The sequence below is a fragment of the Rhynchophorus ferrugineus genome, unplaced genomic scaffold (genome assembly GCF_030347505.1).
Source record: "Rhynchophorus ferrugineus isolate W39M unplaced genomic scaffold, kcgeb_rfMv2 rfM6, whole genome shotgun sequence".
Classification (NCBI taxonomy): domain Eukaryota; kingdom Metazoa; phylum Arthropoda; class Insecta; order Coleoptera; family Curculionidae; genus Rhynchophorus; species Rhynchophorus ferrugineus.
Genome location: NW_027472585.1, coordinates 41341174 through 41365183, shown reverse-complemented (window position 1 = coordinate 41365183; position 24010 = coordinate 41341174). Strand labels below are relative to the sequence as shown.

The window sequence follows — 24010 nt, the reverse complement described above, 5'->3', positions numbered from 1 at the left end:
TTGGACTTATTTTAACTTGTTTAAGATAATAAAACTACAAACAATTATATTTGTTTGATATAATGTGGGATCAATGACAATTTAGTAATATTAGTTTTTCTTTTATGTTATGATGATTGATTTTTGTTAAAAAGAAAACATTTTAGTACAATTTTTATATTCCACGGTTTAATAAATGAAAATTATTCCGAAATCACTGGGGTTTCCTTTTTGTAACAATGTCTTAGGATAATGGAATATTGGGATCATCATTGAATTAAGTACAACTGAAGGTCATTTGCTGACAATGAATGAATGACAACTTATGAACAAAATAATTTATTATTATTATTTAAGTTAATTCAATTAAATTAACATTGATCAAAGAACATCGCCATTGTTACTATTAGATAGAATCTTATATTTGTTTTAAAATACCACTTTTTAGTATCTATAACTTTCTTATTAAAAAATGAACTTATTTTCAGCCAATGAAATCATAGAAGAAACAACAAGATAATATTAGGAATATGAAAAAGTAATCTTCGTATTATTTTTAAGCAATAATTTTATAATGTCTCTTGGTGTTTGAACTGATTTTGTAGAACTTCTTCTCTTTCTTCTTACTGTTTCTTAAGGAACAAATAGATTTTTAGCAATTTTATATTTCAGCTGCAGTAGGCTACATTTTTACAATTAATTAACTTCAAGAACTTAATTTATTTTCGTTTTCCAAAGCATTACAACTTTCAAAATCTTATGTATTTTTAAAGATACTTTTGAGGTTAAGGATTTTAAAGATATATCCTATTATAAACGTATTTTTTATACATAAACTATAATGAAAAGTGATATTGTTGGTTTTTTGTTAGTTCGTTTTGGAATTATGTGGTTAAGAAATACATATACAAGGAAGTTATTAATAAGTGGCTAAACAAATGTATTTACAGCACTGACACCTTAATATTCAAAAGTTTTATTTTTCTAGATATGCACACATAACAAGAGTCACGTAACAATACTATTTAAAGTTCCTCTAGTTTGTCATCATCATCAGGTGGTTAATGGTGTTTCTCTCGTTATGGTGTTACTATCACAGCGACGTTGAAACTGACCCAGATAACACCGCTATCAATGGCGCCAGGTTTAATGTTGTCGAAATCACCCAAAACACATTTAGATGGTTTCCATCTAAATATCGTCTAACGGATGGTACCAAAATAACCCAACTGATGAAAAAACCATCAAGGCATTTATGGGTCAGGCATATTACTCCGAAAAAAATACGACAGAAACTTGATTATGTTCCTCGCAACAGTATATGGTGGTAAATATCATCCGCTAATATCAATATCATGATACAGATATTTAAATTACTCTGAATTCCTTTGGTGGTATGTGATTGTCGCGAAGGACATAGTCCTGTGGTATTAAAATATAGTTATAGTTAATAATTAATTTCATTTAATTATATCCTATCTCATCATTCTCTCTCAGAATTTCTAAATGTGTCGATAATTCGTACAATGTATTTATTTAAAGCATTTGCCATTTGATTCTACACATTTTGGCCATCTCTCAATTTTTGATTGTCTTTCCAAAAAAACACTTTCCTCTTTCTGGTAAATCATTCATCGAACTTCTTCGAAATCGACGAAGTGCTGCTCTACAAGGGGGTTTGTTATCGGTAGCAATCATTATTAACTGTTTCTCCAGATTTACATAGTTAAAAATACTGATACAGAGCGTGGTCTTGCGACTGAAGGCAAATCTCTTTGGCTTGCAATCAGTGTTCTTCGACAGGTGATTTTTGAAACAAATCCATTTTTCATCAACCGTTATGACTACTGTAAATCTGTGAAATGTGTGTGAAATTTATTGAAAAATGAAGTGAATCTCATTTATTGAAATATCTCGGGTAATACTTATGCAATGAAGCCATACTTAAAATATTTGAAAGGTATCATTTCTAGAACATACTACATATAAAGTCTCATCCAGTCAAAAGTTACTTATTTTCTAGAAAGTTATTTCCGTCATATATTGTTTTTTTAGTATTGAAAGGAAAAAAGCAACTCGGGCTCATCGAATATGTATCGATGTTTATGGTGATGGGTGATTAAGTAATCACTAGAGTGAGAATTGGTTAGCTCGCTTTCGTTCTAGAAATTTCAATGTTTAAAATGATCCTGTGTTAAAATCTTGGTATGCACCTAGAAAAACGTCTAACTTGAAAGAAGCACATACTCGCCAAATGGAACTTGAACGGCACTGTTGCGACGCAAATTTACTATGAATGGTTAGGACAGTGCTGTAAAATGTAAGTTAAGCTAATTGTAGAATTCTTTCGGTTCTATTGTTAGAGGGTCTAATTTATTAGACCTTTTAACTGAAGTTTTTAATATATATAACACTAGCGACCCGCCCCGGCTTCGCACGGGTGCAATGCTGATACTAAATTAAATACACTACAGAAAAAATATGAACGTTGTATATAAAAACATAGCGGCCCGCTCCGACTTTGCACGGGCATAAAATATATATGCCTATGTCACTCAATGAAAACATGATTAAAATCGATCCAGTATTTTTGGTTCATTCATTACTGCCCTTGGCCTGCACGCATTAAATTTGGAGTAAAACAATTCCTCTTCCCCTATACTTACTATGAAGATTTCCTGCTATCTTTGGAATATCTAAATTCATACAATTTTTATTACATTACACATTTTTAAACGCAAATTTTAAATTTGTAATATCTCCGAAAATATTTGTTTAATTTACATGCTGTAAGGAACCATATTGATCTATATTAATTGCACACTGTATTTAAGGTACTTAATTCGTAAGGATTAATGCCGTATTGCTTAAAATAGCTTCGTAAACAAGCCATTTTCTCACGTAAAAAGTAAACAATAAAAATGGTTAATGTGGGTTATCCCTAAAAGATAAACATATACCATCGCGGACTTTTTTGTAGACCTTTTTATGGTGTACAATACTGTAGTACATTAATTTGATCTAACTCGTAGGGTTAGGCAGCGTTTTTGCTAATTGCTAAATAAGCCTAAAAAAATAGGTTAATTTACGACATCACGTTAGAAACCTCTAAAATTAGCAATGTTGCCTTAGTATATTATGCATGTATTATACATATAAACCTTCCTCTTGAATCACTCTATCTATTGAAAAAAACCGCATCAAAATCCGTTGCGTAGTTTTAAAGATTTAAGCGCACATAGGGATATAGGGACAGAAAAGGCGACTTTGTTTTATACTATGTAGTGAAGGAGAAAATTATCACCTGGTAAAAAACATAACGTCCGCAGTATATTGAACTTCTGGTAAATGTAGACAGACAGAAAGATACCAAGAACAGACGTGTTCAACAAGCATGATTCCCATCAGCACCTTGTCGAGTGTTTAGGATAACGAGGGTTTAAGTATCGAGGCTAGACGCAACGTGTCGGATGTTAGACCTGGTAGAGGACTCTTTATGGCTTCTAACCATAAATATATGAAGAAGACCCGAAATCGTGGAATTTTCGGGAATTCCTCAAGTGTTTCCCACCCCGATATTCTCGGTGAATCGGGGTACAGAAAAGGGTTTCTTGGACCAGCTTTGCCCACCACCACCAAGAACCCGAAGGATGAGCTTCAGCGATAAAACACTATGCATCCATAATGACAATATATTCTTACAGTAATTTGCATGATCACCGAGGAAAAGAAAGTATTGAATTGAATGAAGAAGAAAGAATTGAATGAGTATTAATTGAAGAAACATTGAAGAAATTATAGTATTAATTGAAGTATTATTGAAAGTATAGAATTCCTGTCTACATTAGCCAATCTACACTTTTCATTAATAGTAAGTATATGCGATTTGAATCATAATCCTTTTCCCGTGACGTATTAATTAATATCTTTTAAATGTATATATATATATATATATATATATATATATATATATATATACACTCTGGATTATCTGGTTTATATGAAATCATGAATGATATATAGAGGGCTTCAAAATAAACTTCAGTCTGTCTCCAATAGATATCAGAAGTCCTGTAAAAAGTTTTATGAGAAAGATGTGCTGAAAAATCTCTAAAAATTATTAATACACGCTTATGCAAACACATACATACATAGATCATCGACCTTCCTGACATATTCCGCCACTTTGTATGTATATAAATGAACATGTATGTACATTTATATCCACATGTATGTATATAAACATAACAAATACTTATTGCCCTCTAGGCAGATTGTGGAACTACTAAAAGTAATTAAAAAAAAGATGACTCTGGATGATGTGGTTTCTGTGAAATCATGAATGATGTATAGATGGCTTCAAAATAAACTTCGGTCTGTCTCCAATAGATATCAGAAGCCCTGTAAAAAGTTGTGACGGTTTTATGAGAGAGATGTGCTGAAAAATCTCTAAAAATTATTAATACACGCTTGTGCAAACACGTATATACGTAGATCATCGACCTTCCTGACATATTCCGCCACTCGTCTCAACCAAGATCCTCCCAGATTTCCGACATTAACTAGACGTGTACCGAACAAAGAGGAAACTAACGAAATAAAGATCCTTGGGCTTTGTCGATACATTCATCTAACGGACACTTTCTTATTTAAAGTGAAACTACATATGCGCTACATTTTGGTCAATTTGCTCGAGGTAAACACACAAAAAATAAACCGTTACCGTCTCAAATATCTTTGAAAAATACAGTTCTCATATTGGTCCATCGTGAACGCCTTTGTGAGAATCGAAACAGCGAATTTTAGAGGCTAAAAATGTGGTGTTTTTATAATGTACTATATTGCGTCGTCATGGATTTGATCAATATCGATGGGATTTGTTTTTTAATGTCAGCTATTACAGAGTAGAGGTCATCAAACTCACTCAGCTATTCGATATCATAATATTATATGGTTAAAAATCATGAATAGTCACGTTTGAGGTATTAAAATAATGTAAAATAATTTTTAATTAATATGGTTCAATATCATAAGGGTCTCTAGAGGAGCATTTGAAAAAAATATATCCTAAAAACGTCAACAATCTGCCGGTGGAGTAGGTATTATTATATGATTTCAGTTATATAATATAATTATCCTGACATGTAGTAGATCACTTCAGTAAGTGATCTACTGTGCCACTTATAATCTAAATCTTATTCTAGATACTATTCTGACTTATTTTAAAGTCTATCCTAACTTATTCTAACAACTATTCTAGCTTATTCTAGAGATTATTAATGTGTCTATTAATCAGTTCGTATGGCAGTTTGCGTTTAAGCCTGCACACTTCACTGTCATCGCGTACATTTAACTGTTTGGCGAGTGCATTGTGATGCACTAATAGTCTTTCAGTACCTCGCACTAACACTCCGAATCACAGTTATTATTGGTTCTATGGGGATATCACGCTGAATCAGTTTATTGGACACGTAATATGGGGCATCGACGATAACACTTTATTCTGGAATTTCTGCAGGATATCTATGTTAGATTTGCTAGTAGTGTCCCACAGTTCTATATCATAGGTTCAAATGGGCTTAAGTATTGCCTTATACAGCAAAACCTTATTATCTAGTTATATATCTATAATTTAAATTTACGCCCTATCCGCCCATACATTTGGTTTAGTTTAAGCCCAAGCTCTTTACGTTTTGTAATTTTTTTCCATATTAAACATCAATCAAAATGCATTCCCAGATATTTAAAGTTGTCTGCTTGCGGATGTTCATGATTATTCAATTTTACTGAGGGATATGTTCTTCTACAAAGGGTGAATCACATGGTAGATTTTGTCTCATTTGCTTTGATATGCCACGATTTGAACCACAATTCGACTTCGTTAAGATGAAGTTAGAGGTTTCTTGTGGCTGATATTGGATCCTCGTGTGATGAAAAAACCGCTGTATCGTCATCATATGTTGCAACAGTAGTGTTTCTTGAGGTCGGTAGGTCAACTGTATGCATAAGATATAACAATGGGCCAAGAACACTGCCCTGCGGAACACCCGAATATATTGGGCGTAGTTCAGTGTATTCGTCACCCTGTTTGACAATAAAATGTCTGTCTGTGAGGTATGATTTCAGCAATTGAAAGTGCGTATGGGCAAAAGCTTTTTCAATTTAACCTGCAGTCCAGTGTCCGACACCTTGTCGAAGGCCTGAGAAATATCGAGAAATGCAACGGAGCAATATTTTATATCGTTTAATTTTTTTGTTAATTTTGTTGACTAATCTATGTATTTGTTCTATTGTACATTATTTATTACGGAAGCCAAATCGATGGCCTGGAATCATATTCTCTCCTCTGCGATTATTTTAAGTCTCTTAATGTATAATTTTTCGAATAGTTTAGAGATCACAGGTAACAGGCTAAGAGGAGGCTTCCCAAGTACTAGAAAGATAACTAAGTCTTAGAATGGCATTAAATATGAATCTTATTAATTTTATGCACTTTCCTGACAGCTCTTTTAAGATTATTTCAGTTATTAGGTCAAAACCAGGAGCTTTTTAAAACGTTGTCCTTGTTGCTTTTCTGTTTATATAAGGACAATTTTTAATCCAATATATAAGTACATCACATAATTTCTTTCTTTATTTTTTTAAAGTCAATTTACTACAAGCATTACCATTCTTTCTAGATCAATAGATTCTAGATCAATATATTCGGAATAAAGACAAAATATGTTTTCTATATTTCAGCTTTTTTACCATGTTTGATTCCTGTTATATAAATAACATGGTCCTATATATGGCCTTTAAACAGATTCATTTCACTTCATTCAGGTTCAATTATGGACCGACTATAACTAAATATTTATTTAGGAATTTCTATTGGCCTTTACTTAGTCTCTAATAAAATAACATTTAGTAGAACTTTTCAATGTTTTACCATTTAGTATACTTCGCTACAAAACTACACAAGTGTACCTACAGAGTTTGGATCTCTTGGGTCTGTATCCTAATTCAACAAAAAATTCGATTTTCTGTGAATTCAATATGCACTCTAGTTAATTTTTATGCTTCATGTCTGGATCTTATTTATAATATTACTTGTGTGTTACTGTTTTCTGGTTGTTTCTTCGCTATTGTCTCCAATAGCAAGTACTGCATATATGATATAAAAAGTAAAAGTAACGACAAAATTGGTCTAAAAATAATTAAGAATAAAAAACACTTAATAATAAACAAAAACAAATAAATTAATTAAAAATAAAAATAATAAATAAAAGCGAATATAAAATAAACCTAAAAAATATAAAATTATATACATTCTTTGAAATAATTTAATTTAATAAAGAATTGAAGTCTTTGATGAAATCAAATAACTTTAACAGATTTTGTGATAAAAAAATATTCAACAATGAATCAAATAAACCATAATTTCTAATGGTTAATAAGTTTGTACATTTGTTAAAATATTATTTCCAACAATTTTATGACGCTGTATTTTTCTGCCACTCCATTGTTCTATAGTATAATGATTTTTTCATAATACTAATCAATTGAAATGAAATTAATTCGTTGTAGCAACATTTATGCATATTACTTATATACATATTGCACAAATAATCTAGTCTCTTCTAATGTGTTACCACAATTACCGCAAAACTAATCTAGTTACATTTTATTATCACAAACATCTATAACCACAAACATATAACACTACTAGAACAGTTTAAATACATGCAATATAGATTTATTCCTACACATGTAACATACAGCATTAAACTTGCACTTGTACTTGTACAAAAAAGAAATACTTTTTGTTATATTATATAATTATAAGATGCAGAAAGTCAATGTCAAGTGTATATATTTACTAGAAAACAAATGGTTCGATATTTTAGTCACTCTTGACTTTGATTACCTTACATAATATGAGATAGTGGTTATTGAATTTCAATTTTATGTACTAACAGGTTATAATTAATCATAAAAAACAAAAGATTCAAAGATATTAGTGGGATAAATCATGTTATATTATTATATACCAACAAAATAAGTTAGAATGTTCTTTTAGTTAATTTTAAACCAATTTTGTTTATTATTTTGAAGACCATGCATCATCCTTCTGACTCTACATTGTATTCTACTTTATCTTTAATTATTATTTTTAGGCTCTTCATATACATTCATCATTTGATTTAATAATGAATCTTATAATAATAATAATATTTGAATATTTTAATGAAGAGTATATCACTACATAGTATAAAACAATTTTCTGTCCCTATATCCCTATGTGCGCTTAAATCTTTAAAACTACGCAACGGATTTTGATGCGGTTTAAGAGGAAGGTTTATATGTATAATACAGGCATAATATACTAAGGCAACATTGCTAATTTTAGAGGTTTCTAACGTGATGTCGTAAATTAACCTATTTTTTTAGGCTTATTTAGCAATTAGCAAAAACGCTGCCTAACCCTACGAGTTAGATCAAATTAATGTACTACAGTATTGTACACCATAAAAAGGTCTACAAAAAAGTCCGCGATGGTATATGTTTATCTTTTAGGGATAACCCACATTAACCATTTTTATTGTTTACTTTTTAGGTGAGAAAATGGCTTATTTACGAAGCTATTTTAAGCAATACGGCATTAATCCTTATCAATTAAGTACCTTAAATACAGTGTGCAATTAATATAGATCAATATGGTTCCTTACAGCATGTAAATTAAACAAATATTTTCGGAGATATTACAAATTTAAAATTTGCGTTTAAAAATGTGTAATGTAATAAAAATTGTATGAATTTAGATATTCCAAAGATAGCAGGAAATCTTCATAGTAAGTATAGGGGAAGAGGAATTGTTTTACTCCAAATTTAATGCGTGCAGGCCAAGGGCAGTAATGAATGAACCAAAAATACTGGATCGATTTTCATCATGTTTTCATTGAGTGACATAGGCATATATATTTTATGCCCGTGCAAAGTCGGAGCGGGCCGCTATGTTTTTATATACAACGTTCATATTTTTTCTGTAGTGTATTTAATTTAGTATCAGCATTGCACCCGTGCGAAGCCGGGGCGGGTCGCTAGTTGATTATAATTCTTTTTTGTCTTAATTTATACAATTTTAAAATCGTTAATCAGGGTTTTATTTCATACACCTTTTGTATTTAGTTTCAAATACTGGCTACATTCGAACTATAATAAAGAAATAAATCGATATTGTTACAAACCAAGACCATTATTAACATTCAGAGCTCCGACTGCTTTTCCCATATCAAGATATGTTTGTCCGATATGAATATCGGTAAAAATGTATCCTTGTATTTTTTGACGTCAGGCGTTCTTCTTTGTCTTCTATTTCTGTTGGCGAGCTCCTTGTTTCGATCTGTTATAATTATTTTACGCATATACCTTGCAAAGTCCATTTCAGCGGTATTTAAAGTATTTCAACCAGTTGCCAGTTAAGGAAATAATTAAGATAAAATATCACGGTAGGCTTGTTTTTCAGATTCCTTGCTCAGTCTCCAGAAATAACAGTTTTGAAAATGAACGGTGGACATTTTTCTGTTGTACGTTCAGGTTTTGTATTCAATCTCTATATGATTCAGACCACTTTGCTTAGAAATGGATTTTAAATGTTATTGTCCTTAAATTTGATTAACGATTACAAACAATTGTTCGAAATTATCTAGGAGGCAAAGTCTTGGCGATTGTTTCATCATTATCATTCATTTGTTTTCTTCAAACAAGTGTATTGATATTTTTAATGGAAAAAATTAAAAAATTATAATAGAAACAAAACCTGAATACTTTTTTAATTAGTCTTTGTATCACATTACGAATTTATATAAATTCCTGGAATATTATTTAAAAATTGCTGTCATAAATTGTAAGGTATTAATAAACTCATACATATTTTATTAGCTATATTTTTAATATTAATACGGTCACTATTGGAATAAGATGTGTAGAACGACGACCATTAGAGAATTCGTGCCATGTTGGGCAGGGTACGTGATCCGATGGCCAACTTGGGCATCGAACGCCATATGTGACAGCATGACCACCCAGTCCATATCATTATACCATAAAACACGCGCTCATGTTAACATTATCGATATTTTAATTGAAAATTTTATACAATTTAATTGGACATTTCGTTTTAACGCTGACAAAGCCCGATATCACTTTGTAGGTGACCCTGACCTTCTGTAATATATATACAGTACCCGTCATAAATAAAAAATCTTGTTTGGCTAAATTTCTTTGCAGAATATACAAGTACATAATATAATTCTTGTAACAAATTCCATAATAGGTTATGTTATATACATTTCCATCCAATATATATATATATATATATATATATATATATATATATATATATATATTTAATTTAGTTCATCAAAATTAGGGTTTGTTTTAAATTAGCATCAATTTCTTTAAGGGGCTATTTTTTTGAAAAACTGATAAACTTTATTATAAGTAAGCCTGAAGCCTGATATCATTTTGTAATTAACCCTGACCTTTTGTAATATATTTACAGTACCGTTCATAAATAAAGAACAAATCTTTATTATCAGTTTTGGTTAAATTTCTTTGCAGAAGATACAAGTACATTATATAATTCTTGTAACAAATTCTGTAATTGATTATGTTATATATATTTCTATCCAATACTTATTTTAAGTTACTGTATCGAGATTAGAGTTAGTTTTAAATTAGCATCAATTTCTTTAAGGGGCTATTTTTTGAAAAACTGACGAACTTTATTATAAGTAAGCCTGAAGCCTGATATCATTTTGCAAGTAATCCTGACCTTCTATAATATTTTTACGATACCGGTCAGAAATAAAGAACAAATCTTTATTATCAGTTTTGGCTAAATTTCTTTGCAGAAGATACAAGTACATTATATAATTCTTGTAACAAATTCTGTAATTGATTATGTTATATATATTTCTATCCAATACTTATTTTAAGTTACTGTATCGAGATTAGAGTTAGTTTTAAATTAGCATCAATTTCTTTAAGGGGCTATTTTTGAAAAACTGACGAACTTTATTATAAGTAAGCCTGAAGCCTGATATCATTTTGCAAGTAATCCTGACCTTCTATAATATTTTTACGATACCGGTCAGAAATAAAGAACAAATCTTTATTATCAGTTTTGGTTAAATTTCTTTGCAGAAGATACAAGTACATTATATAATTCTTGTTACAAATTCTGTAATTGATTATGTTATATATATTTCTATCCAATACTTATTTTAAGTTACTGTATCGAGATTAGAGTTAGTTTTAAATTAGCATCAATTCCTTTAAGGGGCTATTTTTTGAAAAACTGACGAACTTTATTATAAGTAAGCCTGAAGCCTGATATCATTTTGCAAGTAATCCTGACCTTCTATAATATTTTTACGATACCGGTCAGAAATAAAGAACAAATCTTTATTATCAGTTTTGGTTAAATTTCTTTGCAGAAGATACAAGTACATTATATAATTCTTGTAACAAATTCTGTAATTGATTATGTTATATATATTTCTATCCAATACTTATTTTAAGTTACTGTATCGAGATTAGAGTTAGTTTTAAATTAGCATCAATTTCTTTAAGGGGCTATTTTTTGAAAAACTGACGAACTTTATTATAAGTAAGCCTGAAGCCTGATATCATTTTGCAAGTAATCCTGACCTTCTATAATATTTTTACGATACCGGTCAGAAATAAAGAACAAATCTTTATTATCAGTTTTGGTTAAATTTCTTTGCAGAAGATACAAGTACATTATATAATTCTTGTAACAAATTCTGTAATTGATTATGTTATATATATTTCTATCCAATACTTATTTTAAGTTACTGTATCGAGATTAGAGTTAGTTTTAAATTAACATCAATTTCTTTAAGGGGCTATTTTTTGAAAAACTGACGAACTTTATTATAAGTAAGCCTGAAGCCTGATATCATTTTGCAAGTAATCCTGACCTTCTATAATATTTTTACGATACCGGTCAGAAATAAAGAACAAATCTTTATTATCAGTTTTGGTTAAATTTCTTTGCAGAAGATACAAGTACATTATATAATTCTTGTAACAAATTCTGTAATTGATTATGTTATATATATTTCTATCCAATACTTATTTTAAGTTACTGTATCGAGATTAGAGTTAGTTTTAAATTAGCATCAATTTCTTTAAGGGGCTATTTTTTGAAAAACTGACGAACTTTATTATAAGTAAGCCTGAAGCCTGATATCATTTTGCAAGTAATCCTGACCTTCTATAATATTTTTACGATACCGGTCAGAAATAAAGAACAAATCTTTATTATCAGTTTTGGTTAAATTTCTTTGCAGAAGATACAAGTACATTATATAATTCTTGTAACAAATTCTGTAATTGATTATGTTATATATATTTCTATCCAATACTTATTTTAAGTTACTGTATCGAGATTAGAGTTAGTTTTAAATTAGCATCAATTTCTTTAAGGGGCTATTTTTTGAAAAACTGACGAACTTTATTATAAGTAAGCCTGAAGCCTGATATCATTTTGCAAGTAATCCTGACCTTCTATAATATTTTTACGATACCGGTCAGAAATAAAGAACAAATCTTTATTATCAGTTTTGGTTAAATTTCTTTGGAGAAGATACAAGTACATTATATAATTCTTGTAACAAATTCTGTAATTGATTATGTTATATATATTTCTATCCAATACTTATTTTAAAAGTTACTGTATCGAGATTAGAGTTAGTTTTAAATTAGCATCAATTCCTTTAAGGGGCTATTTTTTGAAAAACTGACGAACTTTATTATAAGTAAGCCTGAAGCCTGATATCATTTTGCAAGTAATCCTGACCTTCTATAATATTTTTACGATACCGGTCAGAAATAAAGAACAAATCTTTATTATCAGTTTTGGTTAAATTTCTTTGCAGAAGATACAAGTACATTATATAATTCTTGTAACAAATTCTGTAATTGATTATGTTATATATATTTCTATCCAATACTTATTTTAAGTTACTGTATCGAGATTAGAGTTAGTTTTAAATTAGCATCAATTCCTTTAAGGGGCTATTTTTTGAAAAACTGACGAACTTTATTATAAGTAAGCCTGAAGCCTGATATCATTTTGCAAGTAATCCTGACCTTCTATAATATTTTTACGATACCGGTCAGAAATAAAGAACAAATCTTTATTATCAGTTTTGGTTAAATTTCTTTGCAGAAGATACAAGTACATTATATAATTCTTGTAACAAATTCTGTAATTGATTATGTTATATATATTTCTATCCAATACTTATTTTAAGTTACTGTATCGAGATTAGAGTTAGTTTTAAATTAGCATCAATTTCTTTAAGGGGCTATTTTTTGAAAAACTGACGAACTTTATTATAAGTAAGCCTGAAGCCTGATATCATTTTGCAAGTAATCCTGACCTTCTATAATATTTTTACGATACCGGTCAGAAATAAAGAACAAATCTTTATTATCAGTTTTGGCTAAATTTCTTTGCAGAAGATACAAGTACATTATATAATTCTTGTAACAAATTCTTTAATTGATTATGTTATATATATATTTCTATCCAATACTTATTTTAAGTTACTGTATCGAGATTAGAGTTAGTTTTAAATTAGCATCAATTTCTTTAAGGGGCTATTTTTTGAAAAACTGATGAACTTTATTATAAGTAAGCCTGAAGCCTGATATCATTTTGCAAGTAATCCTGACCTTCTATAATATTTTTACGATACCGGTCAGAAATAAAGAACAAATCTTTATTATCAGTTTTGGTTAAATTTCTTTGCAGAAGATACAAGTACATTATATAATTCTTGTAACAAATTCTGTAATTGATTATGTTATATATATTTCTATCCAATACTTATTTTAAAAGTTACTGTATCGAGATTAGAGTTAGTTTTAAATTAGCATCAATTTCTTTAAGGGGCTATTTTTTGAAAAACTAATAAACTTGATCATGAGTTTGAACTTTTCAGTAAATAATCATTTTGATTATGAAATAAATGCAGAAAAATGTAAATTCCAATATTTTACTATTATTCGGTAAACGCTAGTTAATATAAACTAATTCAAACTAAGTATAGTTCACTTATAAATAGTAAGTTTATTTAAATAAATAATAATTACATGTATATGCATATATTTATAATAAACTAAAAAAGTCTGTAATTTTATTGTGCGTAATTGGCATAATACGAAGAATTGAAATATTTGGGTATGATACGTATTTTCTTTCATTCCAATCTAAAGCTTCTTTCTTTTGTTTATGCTCGTTTCTTCTTTTTTTTTGCCCAATGTGTTTGGGAGTAAGAAACCTAGTGTAACTTAATCTTTGATTTTCTCTTTGTCAATTCATTTTAAACATTTTCTTTTATAGGATGTGGATGACAAAATCGTAAAAATACTAAATATGTGTAATATATTAGCGTTATTTCAAAAACCTAATCTACTTAACTCACAAAACTAAATCGCCAAGAACTGCTTCAATCATCTAGCGTAGAAATTGTTTACATTATCGAGCGTCTGATTTGGTCCTATGGTACGAATTTTGTGTTTGTTTTCAATACAATCAATCAATCAATCAATACAAAAAATTATAAATTATAATCGAAATTTTAGACCTGCAATTTTAGCGAAAATATATTTAATAAGCTGAAATAATTTTATTAAAAACTACCTTGACTGAATGATTTGCACATTATCAGGTACGTTTGCAACAGGTGTGTTCATATACGGAAGATTGCTATCTCATATGGTGGAGGCCGAATATATGAAAAACATCTTACGAAATCTGTTGTATATAATTCATCACGTCTGTTTTTATCTTTAACATTGTTACTCTGTGTGATAGACATCATGAAATATTTATTGATTCATCTTCAGGATTCTAACATTTCCTTAGTAAGTAGGTTGTGATAGGTATTTGGGAAGATTGAAACAAGTTAATATAATATATCTCTATAATATAGATAATGAGAATAAGACAATCTGTTGCGCGGAACATCGTCAGTGTGTTAATCACTAGAAATTTTTAAACCTATTGCATTGTATCGCGAATTTATGCAAGAAAAACTATCAATATGTATTACATTTAAAATGTGTAAAATATCTCAGAAAATAAGCAGTTTCTATCGAATTTTCTTCTCAAAATCACTTTGGAATGTAATTTTTGAATAATTAGTTAATTTAAGCCAATAAAATTTCAAATTAGCATAACTCTTTCATAAAACCACTAATACATAACGTTAACTATATCTCTGTATATGAATAATTGTTGTATATATATTAGATATAAGAATATCGACATCATTACCAGGATAGTGTCATTTTCGAAGTTCACATAATTGTAGAGAATGTAAACTGAAAGTAGTTATCTTATACAATTTAGATTATGTTAAAAGACTAGGTATATATATATATATATATATATATATATATATATATATATATATATATATATATATATATATATCAATGTTAATGTTAATATCCATGGTAATTATTTAAAAAAAATTTAAGCATGTGTATTTGATAAGTATGCCAAGAATGGATATTGACACTATTCTAGACAATATTGTTCATCTTTGGAATATTTAAAGTACTTAGATATAAAGTTATAAGAGAATGATCCAGATACTCAAGGTACATTTAGAACTTGTAGGTGGTTAAAATGCTTTTCAAATGCTTGGAGGAGGTTAATATTTCAGAAACAAAGCTGTAAATCTTATTTATGGAATTTTGGTCCCAAAAATAACTAGTTATTTAATAGTGTTTAGTCATTGTTCATAGTGGTTATTAAAAATATGATGTATAAGCTTATACATTTGATAAGAATATGCAAGGAATGGGTTCTGACATTGTTTCAAACAATATTGTACATACATGTTTGAGGTGTACATAGTATATTATTTATATATATATATATATATATATATATATATAGTTGTAAAAGATATACACATACATATATAGATTCATTAGAGCTCATAGGTAATTAAAATCTTTTACAAATGTCTGGAGGAGCTTAATGTTTCTAAAATAAAGCTGTATATCTTGTTTATCGAATTTTGGTTCCAAAAATAGCTTTTTAACATAATTGTGTAGTAATTAGCTAATTATTTATTCCAATAAAAATATTTCAAGGTAGTAAACCCCTCAAAAAAACCCAGGTACCTAACATTAAACTAGTTTTCTGCCGATTAAATGTCGATCTCGCATCGTGTAACATTTAATTGCATACGAAATAAAAGCAATTGTTCAACTTCCCGTATGGAAAGTGGTGTCTCCGGATCGGCGACGGACTATTTCTCGGCTTATTTTGCGTACCAAGACGAAATAAAACCGTTTCACGTCAACGTAGAATCGTATTTTTTTGCATAGCAGCTGTTAATGTAGCCTTTAGAAAGCCACGTTATTTTTGCAACCAATAATTGCTATTATTAACCACATTAGCGAGTAAAAGTATCGGAGATTTCTATTAATAGATACAGATTTTCTATTGTTGTATCAAAATAACGGCCGATATTGAAAAATTAACGTATGAAATTAGTTTTAGATCGAAATTAAGGCACAACAAGTTATAAGACGCTTTAAGAAGCGTGTATTATTGTTTTGTAATAGCTAATAAGTTCCTAGAACCCGTAGAATTGAACGAAAAAAAAAACTTAGTAATTACTGTGGTGTTAACATACATACAAGACCAATTTAACAGTTTCTTACAACAGTAATACAGCAAATATAGAGTTTAAGTAATCACTTGAATTTTACTCTGTGAGACGGCATATCTTATTCATAAGAATTTGTGTCAATGTAAAAAAAAACAGACGGAGCTAAATCTGGAGAATAAGCTGAATGTTGTAAATATTATTTTCTTATATAATCCGGAACTTTTTCACGATTTTTCAGACATAATTGGTTCCAAATATTGCAATAATAATAATAATATAAGTTGGGGAGGCAGCAATGGTTATGGTTATGTTTTTACTTACTTGTTGAAAATAATTACAGCAAAGCTTAAATGACAAATTGGGTTTATGAATATATATTAATCTCAGTAAGTGCTGTTAGTATAATACATATTAATGCCTTAAAATCCATTGGAAAACAACTAAAATTATAATATATTCTAAATTTGAGAAGATCAAATTTTCATCACATTTATAATCCTCCCATAATGCTAAATAATTTAAGTCGTAACTTGTTGTGTATTAACACTACTGTTTTTCTATTAAATGCACCTATGCTACTCTGGACTACACAAGATCATATGGTTTGATTCTTTTGAGTTTAAAACACATTTTTTGGCAATTTTTTTAATTTTTTAATTTTCTTAATTTTTTAAATTTCAAGGTAGCCAATGAAAATTATTCCATACGCATCCTAAAATACAGACGCCATAATCTTGTCAGCCGACTGTTGTGTTTTCCCACGCTTTGGAGCGGGTTCATCGTGTGCAGTCCACTCAGATGACTGTCAATTGGACTTCGGAGTGAAATGATGGAGCCATGTTTCATCTATTGTCACATATCGACTTAAAAACTCTGGTTTATTTACTGGTTTATTTCTCTGGTTGAGTGTATTGTTTTGGTAATATTTTCTGTAGTTTACGAACAATGGCATCCTCGAAGACCTTATTAAAACCAAGACCTTATCAAAGGCTTATTCTATATCTAAGAATATTGCACAATATATATTTTTACCCTCATAGGTTTATCAATTACATCTTTTACTCTATGCACCTGGGCAGGTAATTTTTGAATGTTTGTTAATAAACCCAAATTAGTATTCATTCTTTTTCTCTCTATAATATTACAAAAATCTGATTTGTAAGCATGTACATTTGATATGTAAGAAATAAATACTGACACTGTTACAGGCTGTATTGTAGATGTTTTGAGTTTGCATATACATAAATAATATTAGATGAAATATAAAGTTACAAGTTACATACAAGGGACAAATTTAAACTTACAATATTCCTTTAGAGGTGATATGTGGTGTAAAAAAGCCAAATGTAGACGAAATGCGTCGACAATATATGAATATACACAATTGAATATATCGATGATGTTATTGAAATATGCCTGATAATTGCGCATTGAATGATATCTGATATTAATTTTATTTTGCTTCTTATTAAATGCTTATTTATATTATTTGACGTTATTTAGTGAAGAAAAAAGGTTTATTATAGTTGTGTGGAGAAATTGCTGTTTCTTCAACCCATTTAAAAAGCCGTTTTGTTGCCAATGATTATACGATAAAAGATGTAGTTTCTTTAAAACTTCTTCTAGATAAAATTCCATAACCTTAGATGACGCAATCATCTAACCCTGACATTACTTCTCAAAATTATTATGATGATTATGTTTTGATTTATATTGAGGTTAAGGTAATGTCAGGCATATGTCAATGAGAAAGAAAGGTAAATGACAAAATCCCGAGTCAACAAATCATCCGAATATCATTTAAACGCACCGTAAACTAGCGAGATAAAGATCGTCATTGAACCTCGTAGGTTCTTATAATATTTTATTACGCCAATTACCAGAAAATTTTACACGACGTTCAGTTATCAGTTGATGATAAGAATTACTATAAACGTTGAAATCAGATACTGGCATTACAACTTAATCACGAACTCAAACAAAGAATAATCTGTTTTTGATTGTTTGCTGTTTGCCAAGTGAAATAATTCAACGCCGAATTTGCAATATATCCATCAAAAACGTTATAGTACACAATGTAAATATTGCTAAATGAGGTTAATATAGCAAGGTTACGAAATTAGCATTTTTATATCCACCACACCACAAACACACACAGAAAAAAAACATCGATTCACGTTTCTGTTTTTTAATCGGGCGAATAACAATTTCCAATGTTGAGGGCGAAAATTATATATTTTAGAAAGTAAAAATAGTATGTCCTAGTTTTTGATAGACGTCAATTTTTATTAATTTTTTAATTCAAACACAAAAGTGTTGTTTAGTAGCTAAATATATTAAATTGTTTTATTGATATTAAAAATAGGACAATTAGATAGTTCCAATAAAAACATTTTTCAGCTATCTCGGTTGGCGCAGAGGTAAAGGCGACAGGGCGGTCCTCCTACTGTTGCGATAGTCGCTGGTCCGAATCCTGCTGGGGCATGGTCGTAAATTTATGTTTGTAGCTGTTTAAAATTTGTAATTGTCCTTGTGTGATTTGCAAGAGTGCAAAATACAACAAGAAAAATTATCTCAGTCACACCAGTAACCAGGCTGGGTAAGACCGCATGTCCTCTGGGATGATTTCTAAGTTGGTTACTCACCAGTCGGTAGGCTTAATGCCGAGGATCACCGTGGTTCGGAACCCACGTTAATATATAGGTCCAGTACAGATAAACCCTGGTTGGTAAAAGAAACTTTAAATTTTATATGCCCTTAAGACGATTTTTCAAAATTTAAATTATTGTCGGCTGTTTTAGTGACACGTCATCCAAACCGTGGTATCTAAAAACGAAACCATTTTTTTTGAGACATTGACAATGATAACTCAAGTTTTACTGAGCAGACTTACTTGAAATTTTTTTCTACATATTTTTCTATCGCATCAAAGTTAAAAAAGTCAAACAAATGTTCGAAGAAACGAATTTTTTTCCTATTCATTTTCTAAGAGTAATAAAATTTTGTTATTATTCTACTTTGATACCTCAGAAGAGTGAATGACTTTACAATTGCTGAATTTTACTAAAACAATTGTTCAGTCCAGTTGTTCACTTGACGTTCCTAATAATTAGCAATCATAGTTTTGTTCGATTTTAGTAGATACACTGTTGATTTATATCACCAAAACATAATTATATTATAACTTCATGTCGTACTCTGAATCTTTCGATCTATGATTATTTTAATATTTAATGATCACTGTAAATATTTTCATTATCATTTAAAATTATAAAAAGCTGATAAAAGCCCAATTAAGTCAACTGAAAAGTTTTTTGTTGTTTAGAACCATAAACATACAAGTTTTGATATTATGATACAAGACACATTTTCATTTTATTTCAAAAGATTGATGAACGCGAGACAATAAAGCCAACAAAAGAATATTGCTATTTCTGTTACCTAAAATGTATTTATAATTTTGACTTCTAGAGATAATTACAATTATTAGTCATTTTTCTTTTCGTGATATGGTGAAATAATAGTTCAGAGATTATTGATTTTAAAAAAATATAAAGACAGTATAAGAAATATAACACAGCAAACATTATTTAATTTTGTGGTTTTAAAAATCCGACCAAATTCTCATGAAAATCTGACTTTAGAAAACTGCTTGACAGTTTGTTGTAACTTTGTTTTGAATGATTCATATAAAATTAAAACTATTAAAATTAAAGAAAAAGGAGTAGGATATGTTTAGCATATATAAAAATAAATCTCTACATAACAAAAAAACTATATATAATAGAGTAACCGACTAAAGTAATAGAGTAAACGGTATTTTTAATAGAGTAAATTGTTCTATAACTCACAGGGAATATTTCATAGTCTTCATCAACTTCAAAGTTATTAATAAAAACACATATTCAACAAATACCTCTTGCTAAAAGAATCAAACCTGTGAAAATTAATGATCAATATTTTGGGAAAGATTAGAGAAACAGATACCCATTTAAATGTGTCATTTTTGTAAAGTAAAATTCAAATTTGGTCAGAATAATTAGAAAAATTAATGGATAGGGAACCGAAATATTTTTATATTATAATGATGTATATTATGTAGTGCATATTAAGAAATTACAATATATAGAAAAAATGTTAACATCTGCAACATGAAGCATTGAACAAAAAATAAAGACAAACATAAGAAAATCAATGAACTTTTAATTAAAAATTTGTTCATGTCTGCTGTTGACTTAATAAATGAAAACTAATATTTTTTATCTTAGATTGACTGATAGTGATTATGTGAATAGAAATTATATGCTACTTAACCACCAAGAAACCCCTCATTTCAATGAACAAGCTTATAAATTACATAACAATAATTGTGGTTAAATCTAAACAGGTTTAAGTGTAATATTTATATTTTATGGGTATTTTTTGGTCATAGTTATATACTTTGATATTCAAAAGACTATAAAAACTTATCGTATAAATAGGAACTTTTGGTAGACAAATCAGAACTAATGAATATATGTAAATATTATAAAATAAAAACTTCATAACAAAATATCAGTATAATAATAGTTCGTCAAAAAATAAACATTTTTTTAAAAATATGTCTTCGTTAATTATTTCACACTAACTCTTTCGTATACTTATAACAAATTGTTCTGTAGGATATACTACTAAGTTAATAACATACATTTATAATATTTGAACATTTCTCTACTTTTTTTTAATTATCAGCGTCACAATTTAAAGTTTTTAGAACCATATATTTTTAAATTCATCTGATGACAAGATACTAATCAATGACATTTAATTGTAGCAAAATCGATCTCCATTATAAACCGTAGCTATTCCTCTTCGCATTACGTCACCGTTGACAACAGAAATACAACATTTCTCGATATAGCCGTAATTTATTGATAACATCCATCCAGACGTTGTTGTTTCCTTTTCCCACTCTGGAGAGGTGTGTGTGTAGGTTTTTTCGTGTCGGACATGGGTTAGTTATAGATTGTACTTCTATTTTCGGCTATGTTTCGTGAGCTTTTCTGTTCGGACACCACGGTAAGCCAACTTGTTTTATTTTTATATTTGTTTTTTTGTTAATATTGTTAATTAGAAATAGTCTATCAATGATGGACACCATAAAAAATACGAAAAACTAAAAGTATTGATATATATGTAATATTAGTAAATGTTGGAATTTCCAACTATGTGATATTAAATTTATTAAGTTGGCGAGAAAATATTTTCGCTTTACGATAAGAATAGGAAGGAATATATTCTATTATTATTCCTATATAACTTATAATTTGATCTAACTGTAAAATTATATTTTTAAAATAATACTTTTATATTGAATAAAGTGAATTATCGTATTTTTTATAAAAATATTTAACCGTGTCTTATATAAAATATATGTTGTAGATATTGTTTGATGTCTAGTTACATTGTTCAAATATAACAATGAAATGTTATTTAATTTTTAGTTAATTAGACACAACACTGTGCTAAAAATTGATGTTTACCCTATCCTAAATAATCATGATATTGATATCAAGCAAATTTGTATGAATATTATTATAATAGCACTACACATTACAATACATTATATATGTTAATTACAGATAGCATATTTATAACATATTATAAATAACATTTGTATGATAATATGAATTATATGAAAATTATAATGAATTTTCTCACTGATGAGTTTATAAAACATATTTCTTAGTTTTTCCACGTATATTTTAACAATAATTTAGTGAATTCGAATATAAGAAATAAGCACTAGATGCTAAATCAAGTGTGATATATGTAAAATCAAATTCTGTTATTATGATGGTGTAAATTAGCACCTATTTTGTTTTTATTTGGCTTTATTTATATTTTTTGCTACGTTCTTCTCTAGTGCGAACACTTGTTAGAAAATTTCATCAACCCTTTGACTCTTTTTCTAATAATTGATATGAATTATCTAAAATATGGTAGACCAAACGGAATCAATTATTTATCTTCATCTTCACAGCTGTATATTTTTAACTTTTTAACACTTGAACAACAAATCTTTTATTTAGTCTCGATATTTAATTATTTTTAATTTTTGTAAAATAGTAATTTGCACTATTTATAAATTGACTGCTCTTCTCAGGCTTTATCAGGAGAAGATCATAAAAATGTATTTACATCTAAAATTATACGTATAATTTTTACAGGGCTGTGATATAGAGATATCGATTATTATAACCGCATGTATAAAAAATAAGTAGGCGTGGAAATATAGATTTTCATAAATCAATACAAATTACTCTCTAATTTCGATGTATCATTAAAGACACTGACCATTGGTTAATGGTTGCTAATCTATATAATATTAACCTACGAATCTACAATAAATTATTTATTATATATTATTAGAAAAATTTACTATTTTATTTATTATATTTGATTTACTAAAATTTCAAATCAAAATCAAAGGCACGTACAAAATTTTCAGATATGTGACGGAAAATCGGAAGTCGTTCAATTCAAAACCTATTCAGTTCGCTTTTTAAGCACTAACTCTAGCATATAAGACCTCGTAGAAATATTGTAGATAACTGTTTGTATGGTGTAGTGGTTCAAGCGTTAAGCTCCCAAATGAAGGTCGTGGGTTCGATTCCCGATGGCGAAAATAACAATAAATAATTTTTGTTGTTGTTCTACGAAGGGTGAACGTTACCTGAGTGAATTTTATCTCATTCGCCTTGATACTCCATGTTTTCAATCACAATTCGATTTTGTCTAGATGAAGTTGGAGGTTCTTTATTACTGATATAGGATCGTCGTATCGTCAGCATATGTAATAAAGCCTCTTGATGTAAGTAATTGGTAATATGTTTATTTCAAGTGTATTTGTATCCAATGTAGTTTACTTTTTTGCTGGTAACCAATAAAACTTCTGACAGTATACAAGCGTAGGATATTTTAATATGTTCATATTTTGCAATAGAAAACAAACATAATATTTCTAATAAAGCGTATCAAATTCAAAATAGGATCTCTTAAAATAACCATTTAAAACTCAATCAAAACATCTAATTAGCTTTAATTGCCATCAGGTCGTTTATAATTCCACGCTTCCTGCTTGGAAAGTGGTATATCAGGGATATGTTTAAATCATTGTCCTAGTGCTTATTGCAATATCATTAATGATATTATTCGCGGTTTGAAACAGTTAATACTTAAAGGAATAGACAAATCGTATGTTAAATAATTAGTCGCGATGAAAATTTTCCATTAAAATATGACGTGGATACTTATATTTTAATCAGGATCTAACAAAT

The 24010-nt window shown here is 28.8% G+C and overlaps 1 protein-coding gene across 6 annotated transcripts in view; it reads left to right on the top strand.

Moving 5' to 3' along the window:
* The window catches only part of LOC143197913 (UNC93-like protein), a 179608-nt gene that overhangs the window by 14541 nt on the left and 141057 nt on the right, over nucleotides 1-24010 (top strand). The window lies entirely within an intron of this gene.